General features: G+C 36.9%; 1 protein-coding gene and 1 pseudogene across 2 annotated transcripts in view; both read right to left on the bottom strand.

Annotated features, from left to right (window-relative positions):
- Nucleotides 1–12,185, bottom strand: part of NRG1 (neuregulin 1) — a 1,076,683-nt gene that overhangs the window by 893,605 nt on the left and 170,893 nt on the right. The gene's annotated exons all lie outside the window — the stretch shown is intronic.
- On the bottom strand, nucleotides 4,268–5,149 carry LOC121489993 (annotated as a pseudogene).

Raw genomic sequence — 12,185 nt, 5'->3', positions numbered from 1 at the left:
TATGTGCTAGAAGATATGAACAATTTACAATGGAATAATGTAAACGCCTCATACACAAAAAAGGTCAACCTCACTACTAATAGCAACTTAAAAATCAAACCGAAACAAGGTATGTTTTATTTATAAAACTGGCTAAAGTTTTCTAAAATAATTTTGGCACATGTTGGCTAAAACAGCAGGTTATAAAACAGGCATCATTTGATCCCACTTTTGTTAGTAAGTAATTGAACCTAGATTTAGATGGAGACTAAAAGTTTAGATCAAAATGCTAATCTGACTTTATCTAGATAGTGGAACTTTCATTTAAATTTTATGTTTTTTTCTTAGTTTTTCTAATTTTCCAAACTTCCTGGAATAAGAAGTTTTATGATGAAAAACAGTCATTAAAAATTGAGTTAACAAAAAAAAATCCCACAAAAGTCAGGTCAACCAAAAAGCCTATTGTGCTATTGTGTCATTTATATTTATCCACACTCATAGAAATACATATTTATCAATACAAATAAAGGACTTTTAATTACCAGAAGAGATATGCATTATAAGAGAGTAACTGCCATTTAAATATTTATCTCATTTGGTGAAGATCATCCCAATAGAAATCCCATCAGCTTTATGAAGATACAGGTTATAAAAAGTTTGACTGGGGCACCTGGGTAGCTCAGTCGCTTAAGCCTCTGCCTTTGGCTCAGATCATGATCCCAGGGTGCTGGTATCAAGCCCCACCTCAAACTCCCAGCTCCAAGGGGAGCATGCTTCTCCTTGCCTCTGCCTCCTTCTCTCTCTCTCTTTGTCTGTCTCTCATGAATAAATAAGATCTTTAAAAAAAATTTGGTCACTAAAACATATACTTAACAATTTTTAAGCATTAAAAATGCTGCAGCTAAATGTGATTCCAAAGATATTTGGGATTTAGAAATGTAATGCCAAGCTAGTATCAATCACCTGGCCAGAGTAAAAATATGAACTGTTTGCTTGTTGGCTCTTACATCAGATGTCATTGTCTTATGCAGAGAATGCTCATTGCTTTTTTGATACGATAATAGAACTGTAAGAATTAGGCTTCAGATGATCTTAAGAAAATAAAGAAAAATGCTATTAGGCAAACTAAATAAAAAATAGGAGACATGATTAAATTACAGGAGGGACTATCTTAAAGTTTTTAAACACTGTAGGCAAATAGATGTTGAGGTTTCCAAATTAATTATATCTTCAGTAACTTAGCCTTAGCATTACTTCGAATTATTGTTTAAAAGTTTGCTCCAGTTGCTACATGCAACACAAAAACAAAACAAAAACAAAACTTTAAAAATACTGTATTCACACTGACTGCTTCCTTGATTAGTCCTAATAAATGAAATTTTAATATATGCATAGAAGCTCTCCAATAAGATAGATGAGAGTTGTGATGGTATTTAAGAAAAAAATAATGCACCTTTATCTAAAGCAAATTATTCAGACTCACACATCTCAAAACTGAAATTTTCTAATAAAGTATTTTATATTTCCCTGGAAAGCATAGGAATGTAAAATAAAATAATGTTATCATTAGGTCAAATACAAGGTTGGAACACAAAATCATATAAAAATTATGTAATCATACGTTAAAGTATATGTGAGTGTGTGTGTGTTTGTGAAGGACTACATGAAACATACCATCATGTTAATAGGTTGGGATTATAGATATTGTGGAGATCTTTGTTTTTCAATGTGTGAACTTCTTCATGGAATATGTAATGAACATGTATTTTAAGTCTGAATTTCAATTCTAATTACTTAACATACAGTGTTATATTAGTTTCACATGTATAATATAGTAATTCAATACATCACCCTGTGCTAATCACAAGTGCATTCCTTAATCTCTATCATCTATTTAACCAATACCTTCCCTCTTTTCCCCTCAGAAACCATCAGTTTCTTCTCTATAATTGAGTCTATTTCTTGATTAATCTCATTCTCATTTTTCCCCTTGTTTTATTTCTTAAATTCCACAAAAGAGTGTAATCATATTGTGTTTGTCTTTCTCTGATTTCTTTTGCTTAGCATTATACTCTCTTGGCTTCATCCATGTTGTTGTAAATGGCGAGATTTCATTCCTTTTTATGGCTGAGTTATATTCCATTGTATATATACACCACAACTTCTTATCCATTCATCAATCCATGGACACTTGGGCTTCTTCCTTATCTTGACTATTGTAAATAATAGCAATAAACATGGGGGTAGAGGTATCCTTTTTAATTAGCATTCTTCTATTCTTTGGAGAAATATCCAGTAGTGGAATTACTAGATCCTACAGTAGTTTTAAGTTTTTGAGGACTCTCCATACTGTTTCCACAGTAGCTACACCAGCTTGCATTCCCACCAACAGCATCTGAGGATTCCTTTTTCTCCACATCCTTGCCAACAACTCTTATTTGTTGTGTTGTTTATTTTAGCCATTCTGACAGGTATGGGGTGATATCTCACTGTAGTTTTGCTTTGCATTTCCCTGATAGTAAGTGATGATGATCATCTTTTCATGTGTCTGTTGGCAATCTGTATGTCTTCTTTTGAAAATTGTCTATTCGTGTCTTCTGCCTATTTTTTAACGTTTTTATTTAAATTCTAGTTAACATACAGTGTAATATTGGTTGCAAGTAGAATTCAGTGATTCATCACTTACATATACCACCCAGTGCTCATCACAAGTGCCCTCCTTAATACCCATCACCCATTTAACCCACTCCTATCCACTTCCCCTCCAGCAACCATCAGTTTGTTCTCTATAGTTAAAAGGATCTTAGGTTTGCTTCCTTCTTTTTTTCCTTCCCTATTAACCTGTTTTGTTCCTTAAATTCAACATATAAGTGAAATCATATGGTATTTATCTTTCTCTGAATGACTTATTTTGCTTAGTGTAATATACTCTAGCTCCATCCAAGTCATTGCAAATGGCAAGATTTCATTCTTTTTGATCCCCAAGTAATAGTCCATTGCATACATAGGCCACATCTTCTGTATCCATTCTTCGGTTGATGGATATTTAGGCTCTTTCCATAACTTGGCTACTACTAATAATGCTGCTATAAACCTCAGGGTGAATGCATCCTTTTGGATCAGTATTTTCATATGCTTTGGGTAAATACCTAGTATGGCAATTGCTGGGTCATAGGGTAGTTGTATTTTTAACCTTTTGAGGAACCTTCATACTATTTTCCAGAGTGACTTTACCAGTTTGCATGCCCACCAACATTGTAGGAGGGTATCTTTCTCCACATCCTTGCCATCATCTGCTGCTTCCTGGGCTCTTAATTTTAACTATTCTGACAGGTGTGAGGTGGTAGCTCATCATGGTTTTGTTTTGTTTTGGTTTTTTTAAGATTTTATTTATTTGAGAGAGAGAAAGAGTGTGTGTGAGAGAGTACAAGCAGGGTAGGGGAGAGAAGCAGGCTCCTTGCTGAGCAGGGAGCCTGAGATGGGGCTTGGGATCATGACCTGAGCAGAAGGCAGATTTCCAACTGACCGAGCCACCGAGGCACCCCAGCTCATCATAGTTTTGATTTGCATTTTCTTGGATGATGACTGATGTTGAGAATCCTTTCATATGTCTGTAAGCCAGCCTTCTTTGGAAAAATGTCTATCCATGTCTTTCTTCTGACTACATATTAACTGGATTGTTTTTTGAGTGTTGAGTTTGAGAAGACCTTTATAGATTTTAGATACTCTTTATTAGATATGTCATATGCAAATATCCTCTCTCCCATTCCATAGGTTGCCTTTTAGTTTTGTTGATTGTTTCCTATGCTGTGCAGAACCTTTTTATTTTGATGTAGTCACAATAGTTTATTTTTGCTTTATTTCCCTTGCCTCAGGAGACATACTTAAAAAATAGTTGCTTTGACCAATATCAAAGGAGTTACTGTCTGTGTTCTCTTCTAGAACTTTGATGGATTCTCATCTCCCCTTTAGGCCTTTATTTTTTTTTCATGATCAGACCATTATATTTAGCAATCAACAGCATGGGTGCAAAAAAAAAAAACTACATTAAAACCCTTTATTGGAATGCTTTACACTTTCCACAGAACAGAAACTAAAATAACCTGTTATACAATTAGTCACAAATACAGTCCTCAAATTTTTTGCCCATACACATGAGTATTTTCTAAAACATGTCTTCTTTGTAGCAGCTAGGCCCTGCCACCACTGTGCTTGGCTGAGTTCACAAATCTGTTGTAACCTGTAGCTTCCCTGTCACTTCTCTGGCTCTCCTCTCCTGCTAAGCTTTGTTCCCTGGCAGTAATTAAAACCTTCTGCCACTGCCATAGCGGCTGCTGCTGCTGCTGCTGGAACCACCATAGCCACCTTGGTTTCGTGGTTTAGCAAAGTATTGGCCTCTACCACCATAGGGACCAGAGCTTCTGCTTCCAAAATTTCCTCCTTTCATGGGTCCAAAATTTGAGGATTGATTGCTGTAATTGCCAAAATCGTTATAGCTTCCCCCACCTCCAAAGTTGCTTCCATTATTACCAAATCCGCTATAGCCATCCCCACTGCCACCGTCCACCACAACCTCGACTACCACTGAAGCCACCTCGACCATTGAAGTTCCCTCCATGACCAAAGTTGTCATTCCCACCAAAACCACCTCCACGACCACCACCAAAGTTTCCAGAACAACTTCGGCCTCTTTGGCTAGATGAAGCACTAGCCATCTCTTGCTTCGATAGGGCTTTCCTTACTTCATAGTTGTGGCCATTCACAGTATGGTATTTTTGAATGACAATCTTGTCTACAGAGTCATGGGTGTCAAAGGTCACAAAAGCAAAACCTCTCTTTTTGCCACTGCCTCAGTCAGTCATGATCTCAATCACTTCAATTTTCCCATACTGTTCAAAATAATCTCTTAGATGATGCTCTTTGGTGTCTTCTTTAATGCCACCAACAAAAATCTTTTTCACAGTTAAGTGGGCACCAGGTCTTTGAGAATCTTCTCGGGAGACATCCCTCTTTGGTTCCACAACTCTTCTGTCCACCTTGTGCAGTGAGGGTTCATGGTTGAGTTCAGCTCCTCTACAGTGGCCTACGTGACAAACCCAAAGACTCTGGAGTGCTTGGTGTTGGGGTCTCTCATTACCACGCAGTCCGTAAGCATCCCCCATTGCTCAAAATGGCTCCTCAGACTCTCATCGGTTGTTTCAAAGCTCAAACCTCCAATGAAGAGCTTCCGCAGCTGCTCAGGCTCTTTGGGGGAGACTGACTTAGACATGACGGTGGTGGGAGGGGAGACTTTAACGATGCTTACTCGGGGGCGTTCAGGGGCAGAAAGGCCCATTTAGGTCTTTAATCTTTGATTAGGTCTTTTGAATTTGTTTTTGTGTATGGTGTAAGACAGTGGTGTAGCTTCATTCTTTTTGCATGTTGCCGTCCAGTCTTCCCAGCACCATTTCCTAATGAAACAATCCTTTTCTCATTGGATATTCTTTACTGCTTTGTTGCATATTAACTGAACACATGGTTGTGCGTGTATTTCTGGGTTTTCTATTCTGTTCATTGATTGAACTATATGTATAATTTTGTGCCAGTACCATTCTGTATTGATCACTACAGCTTTGTGATATATCTTAAAGTCCAGAATTGTGATGCCTCCAGCTTTGCTTTTCTTTTTCAAGATTGCTTTAGCTATTCTAGGTCTTTTGTGGTTCTAAACAAATTTTAAGATTGTTTGTTCTACTTTTGTGAAAAATGGTGTTAGTATTCGATACAGATTTTTTAAAAGATTTTATTTATTTATTCATGAGAGACAGAGAGGGAGAGAGGCAGAGACACAGGCAGAGAGAGAGAAGCAGGCTCCATGCAAGGAGCCTGATGTGGGATTCCATCCTGGGTCTCCAGGATCATGCCCTGGGCTGAAGGTGGCGCTAAACCACTGAGCCACGGGGGCTGCCCAGTATTTAATACAGATTACATTAAATGTGTAGGCTGTTTTGGGTAGTATAGACATTTAACAATATTTTGTTCTTCCAATGCATCAGCATGGTATATTTTCCATTTCTTTGTGTTGTCTTGAATTTCCTTCATCAGTGTTTTACAGTTTTTAGAGTACAGTTTACAGAGTACGTTTTACCTCTTTGGTTAGGTTTATTCCTACATACCTTATAATTTGGGGTGCAGTTGTAAATGGGATTGATTCCTTGATTTCTCTTTCTGCTGCTTCCTTTTTGGGATATAGAAGTGTAACACTGATTTTGTAACATGCAACTTTACTGAACTCGTTTATCAGCTCTAGCAGTTTTTTGGTGGAGTCTTCAGGATTTTCTATATAGAGTGTTATGTCATCATCAAATAGTGAAAATTTTACTTCTTCCTTACAGATTTGGGTATCTTTTATGTCTCATTCTTGTCTGATTGCTGTGGCTAGGACTTCTAGTACTACATTGTACAAAAGTGGTGAGAGTTGACACACCTTTTTCCTGACCCTACAGAAAAAGCTCTCATTTTTTCCCATAGAGGATGATGTTAGCTGTGGGTTTTTCATATATGGCCTTTATTATGTTGAGGTATGTTCTCTCTAGATCTACTTTGTTGAAGATTCTATCACGAATGGATGCTGTACTTTGTCAAATGCCTTTTCTGCTTCTTTTGAAATGATCATATAGTTTTTATCCTTTCCCTTATTGATGTGATGTATCACGTTGATTGATTTGCAAATATTGAACCATCCTTGCAACCCAGGGGTAAGTCCCATGTGATTGTGAATAATTTTTTTAATGTACTGTTGAATTCAGTTTGCAAGTATCTTGTTGAGAAGCTTTGCATCTATGTTTATTACAGATAATGACTTATAGTTCTCTTTAGTGGTGTCTTTATCTGATTTTAGTATCAGGGTAATATTGGACTCACAGAATGAATTTGAAAATTTTTTTGTATTCTATTTCTTGGAATCATTTAAGAATAGATATTAACTCCTTGAAGTGCTTGGTAAAATTCACCTGTGAAGCCATCTGGTCTTGGACTTTTGTTTGGCAGGAGTTTTTTGATTACTGACTTAATTTCCTTCCTGGTTATCAATCCATTCCATCTTTCTATTTCTTCCTATTTCAGTTTTGGAAAGTTAAATATTTATAGGAATATTTTTAGGTTGTCTAATTTACTGGCATACCATTTTACATAATATTATCTTAAAATTGTTTGTATTTCTGTAGCGTTGGTTATTTCTCCTTAATCATTTGTGATTTTATTTCTCATTTTTCTTGATAAGTTTGGCTAAAGGTTTGTCAATTTTATTAATTAAAAAAACAACCCAGCTCCTGGTTTCAATGATCCATTCTATTGTTTTCTAGTTTCTATGTCACTCATTTCTGCTCTAATCTTCATTGTTTCCTTCCTTCTGCTGCTTTTAGGTTTTGTTGTTCTTTTACTAGCTCTGTTAGATGTATGGTTAGGTTGAGATTTTTCCTGTTTTTTGAGGTAGGCCTGCATTGCTTTAAATTTTCCCCCTTACACTTGATGGGATGAACACTGGGTGTTATTCTGTATGGTGGCAAATTGAACACCAATAAAAATAAATTTATTATTTTAAATAAATAAGTAAGTAAATAAATAAATAAATTTCCCTCCTTAGAACCAGTTTTGCTGTACTCCAAAGGTTTTTGACCACTGTATTTTCATTTTCACTTGTTTCCAAGTATTTTTTTTTTCTTCTTTGATTTCTTGGTCGGTGCACTCATTGCTTAGTAGCATGTTACATAACCTCCATGTATTTGTGGTGTTCAGATTTTTTCTTGTGGTTGACTTCAACTTTCAAAGCATTGTGATTGGAAAAGATAGTATGACTTTGATGTTCTTGAATTCATTAAGGCTCATTTTGTGAGCTAATATGTGCTTTATTCTGGAGAATGTTCTCTGTGCACTTGAAAAGAATGTGTATTCTGCTATTTTAGGATGGAATGTTCTGAATATATCTGGAAAAGCCATTCGTTCCAGTGTCATTCAGAGCTTTTGTTTCCTTGTTGGGTTTCTGTTTAGATGATCTGTCCATTGATGCAGGGTGTTGGAAGTCACCTGCTATTATTGTATTATTATGAGTTCCTTTGTTATTGCTTTATTTGGGCACTCTTATGTTGAATGGATACTTATTTTATCTTCTTGTTAGATTGTTATGTAACCATTTATTATGATATGGTACCCTTCTTTATCTCTTGCTACAGTTTTTGTTTTAAAGTCTACTTTGTATGACATAAGTATTACTATTCCAGCTTTCTTCTGACATCCATTTGCATGACAGATATTCCTCCATCCCCTCACTTTCAATTTGTAGGTATATTTAGGTCCAAAATGAGTCTCTTGCAGTTAGCATATAGAGAGATCTCAATTTTTTATCCATTCTACTGCCCTATGTCTTTTGATTGGAGCATCAAGTCTATTTATATTCAAAGCAATTATTGATAGATATGGATTTATTGCCATCTATTACTTGTTTTGTGGTTGTTTCTAAAGATTTTCTCTGATCCTTTCTCATCTTTCTCTCATGTTTTGCTGATTTTCTTTAGTGATATATTTGGTTTTCTTGTTCTTTATTCTTTGTGTATTAGTGATTTTCATATATAGTTATAATTAGGTTTGTAGATAGCGCCTTCTGCAAATAGCAGTCTATATTAAGTTGATGATTGTTTAAGTTTAAACCCATTCTTCTCTTCTCTCCACATTTTCAGTATATGTTATTATATTTTATATTATTCTGAGTTCCTTGACTGATTTTTTTTACAGAACTATTCACTTTTTACTGCTTTTGTCTTTCCTACCTTTATACTCTCACTTTTTGACTCTCCTTTCCACTCAAAAAGTCCCCTTTAATACTTCTTGCAGGGCTGCTTTAGTGGTCAAAAACTCCTTTAGTTTTTGTTTGTCTGGGAAACTAACTTCTCCTTCTATTCTGAATGATAGCCTTACTGGATAGAGTATTCTTGGCTGCAGATTTTTCCCATTCAGCACTTTGAACATATCACACCACTACCTCTGGCTTGCCAAGTTCCTATTGAAAAGTCTCCTGCTAGCCTTATGGGTTTTCCTTTCTAAGTTACTGACTTCTTTTGTCTTTCTGCTCTTATGATTTTTTTTCTTTATTGTTGTATTTTGCAAAGTTATTACAATAAGCAAAGGGCTTGCCTTTGTTGATTTTGATGAGAGTTCTCTGTGCCTCCTGGATCTGAATATCTGTTTCTTTCTCCAGATTAGCAAAGTTTTCTACTATTACTTCATATAAATTTTCTGCCCCCTTTTCTCTCTTCTTCCTATAATATAAATGTTATTACATTTGATGGAGTCACTAAGTTCCCTAAGTGTACTTTTATTTTCTGTGATTCCTTTTTCCCTTTGTTCAGCTTGAGTATCTTTCATTATTCTGTATTCTAAATCATTAATGCATTCCTTTCATTCTTTCATCCTGCTATTCATTCCATCAAGCCTGTGTCTCATTTCATTTACTGAACCCTTTATCTCTGCTGTTATTCCTTACATCTGTGTTAAGGGTCTCATTCATGTCTTCCACTCTTCTGTCAAGTCCAGTTAGTATTTTTATAATCATTGCTTTAAATTCTCTATCAGGCAGATAGAGAATTATATTCTACTTAGAATTATATTCTACTTATATCTGTTTCACTTAGATTTCTGGCCATGACCTTGTCTTGCTCATTTCAATTTCTCTATCTCCTCATTTTGCCTGCCTCTGTGTGTCTGTTTCTTTGTGTTGAGAAAGCCAGCGAGGTCTTTCACTCTTGAAATAGTGACTTTATGAGGAAGAGGCCCCGGAGTGCCCTGAAGTGCAGTATCCCCTGTTCACTACAACCTTACACTTAAGGAAAGTATCCTATGTGTATTGATTATGTCTGCTATTGTGTCTGAGTCACTTTTCCTTTCAGTGCAATTTTCTGCACTGAGTCTCTGTCTGTTCCAGGCTGTGCTCACTCTCTGTGGTGTTATAGTGGGACTCAGGCGGTGTACCCATTGAGAAATTTGAAAATTGGAAAGTGGTATTAGCAATTTGTGCTGGGCCACTAGGCCCATGCCAGATCCCCCAAACTGCTGCAGCAGCTGGGGGGTGTGCACCAGTTTGTGGCCAGTGTGCAAGACTGAGCACAACATGCAATGATGGCTGGGCATGGCTACCCAGCCCATGGTAGCTGGAGGTGCCTGGCTGGGCATGGTGTGGTGGCTGGGCATGGCACACAGTAGGAGCTTTGCACCAGGTGACTGGTCAGGGTGTATGTGCAGCTTTAACAAAATTTCCTCTGAGCCTTAGCATGAGGTTACATGTATCTGTGCAGCCTTGCCTCCTTCAAATGACTCTACAATCATGCTGGGGGGCAGGGAAAGAAAATGGTTTCCAAAGAAATACCTAATTAGTCTCTGAAATCAGTATGAACTGGTCTGTATCACCTTTGCCTTCCTGGGATGTGTAAACTGTCATTTGTGTGTTGCCTCTCTGCACAGGGTGCTATCTCTTTAAAGGTGGCAGCCCAGCTTTCACTTGCCCTCCTGGTTTGCCCAGTCTTGAATCAGTTGACTTTTAAAGCTCCAGGTTCCAAGTCCCACTGGTTTTCACAAACTCATGGAACTCAGCCCCTCTGGTTTTGAAACCCAAGTGTTATAGAGATTGGACTTCCTTGTGTGAGTTCCCTTGTGCAAGGATCCTGTTTCTATGTCCTCTCCAAGTGCACAGCTCCTCCCTCCTGCAGCCAGCCCCTTTTGCCTTTCTGACCTTCATAAACTTTCAGATGTAGCTTCTTCTCTGTGTTTAGTTGTGGAGTTTGTTCTGCCAGCCTTTGGATCATTCTCTGGCTTACTGACTTAGATGTGGATGGTATCTAACTGTAAATAGGGAAAAGGGTAAACTCAGGGTTCTCCTACTCCACCATCTTCCCAACTTCCTCATGATCCTGTATTATTTTTATAAGAAGAATTTACTTTGAATTTCTAAAAATGATTAACAGATACGTGCATGCATACAATATCAACACACTCTAATTCTAAAACAAGTTGGAAAAATGTTTTCTCAGGACATTTGGCAACTCCTAAAACTAATCATTGATATACAGGCTACCCAATTTTTCTTCAGGTCGGCTTTCTTAAATTTATGCAGTAACCATATATTTGAAATAAATTCCTATCAGAAGTTCAAATATAAATAAAAACTAATGAATAAGGAAGTATCTGTCTTGGATTTTCTTTCTCAATAGTTCCAGTATTTGCTAAAATCATTGAGATCTTTATTTTTACGTAAGTACACCCACAAATAAACACCACCAGAATCAAGTGTTAGAAAATACAGCATGTGTCAAGCCAACCATATTTTAAGAGAATAAATTAGGTATCTTCAGAAACTACTTCATTTAAGTCATATGATACAACTGTTAAAGTCACCTTCAGCTTTTATTCTATAATTTTTTTGTATTTCCCTGAAAACCTCAAAATGTTTCCTATTTCTTCAGTTAATAGTCCTTTCTATATTCTGATGTGGCACTTTATTTGGTATGATTTTTTTTTAAAGATTTTGTTTATTTATTAGAGATGGAGAGAGAGAGAGAGAGCGGCAAAGACTCAGGCAGAGGGAGAAGCAGGCTCCACAAAGGGAGCCCGACGTGGGACTTGATCCTGGGTCTCCAGGATCAGGCCTTGGGCGGAAGGTGGCGCTAAACCACTAAGCCACCGGGACTGCCTGTGGCACTTTATTTGGGAAGTAAAGAAATATTAAAGTAAGCATTAAAAAGTTATTAAAAGCAATGACTCTAATATCAGAGGCACCTGGGTCTGAATCCTCCGTTCTGAATCTTAATTCCAGGGTCATTAGAAAGTTACTTCGCTTCCCTAACCATCAGCTTTCTCACATGTAAAATGGAAGTAATAATATTACACAATAGAATCAGAAGATTAAGTCAGATCATGTATACTTAAAACTTAAATTACACATATTTTATATTAAGCAAGCAACGAAAACAATGGCATTGATCCTTTCCCCCACAAAATGAAGGGAAGTAATTTAAAAAATGCTTCAGCCTCTGAGTAATGGTCAAGTTTCTCTATTTAACATATTTTTATCTTGGGACACCAGGGTGGCTCAGCAGTTGAGTATCTGCCTTCAGCTCAGGCCGCGATCCAGTGATCTAGGATCAAGTCCTGCATCAGGCTCCCCTGAGGGAGCCTGCTTC

This window comes from Vulpes lagopus, chromosome 4 (genome assembly GCF_018345385.1).
Source record: "Vulpes lagopus strain Blue_001 chromosome 4, ASM1834538v1, whole genome shotgun sequence".
NCBI lineage: Eukaryota > Metazoa > Chordata > Mammalia > Carnivora > Canidae > Vulpes > Vulpes lagopus.
This window is presented reverse-complemented; position numbering and strand designations above follow the sequence as displayed.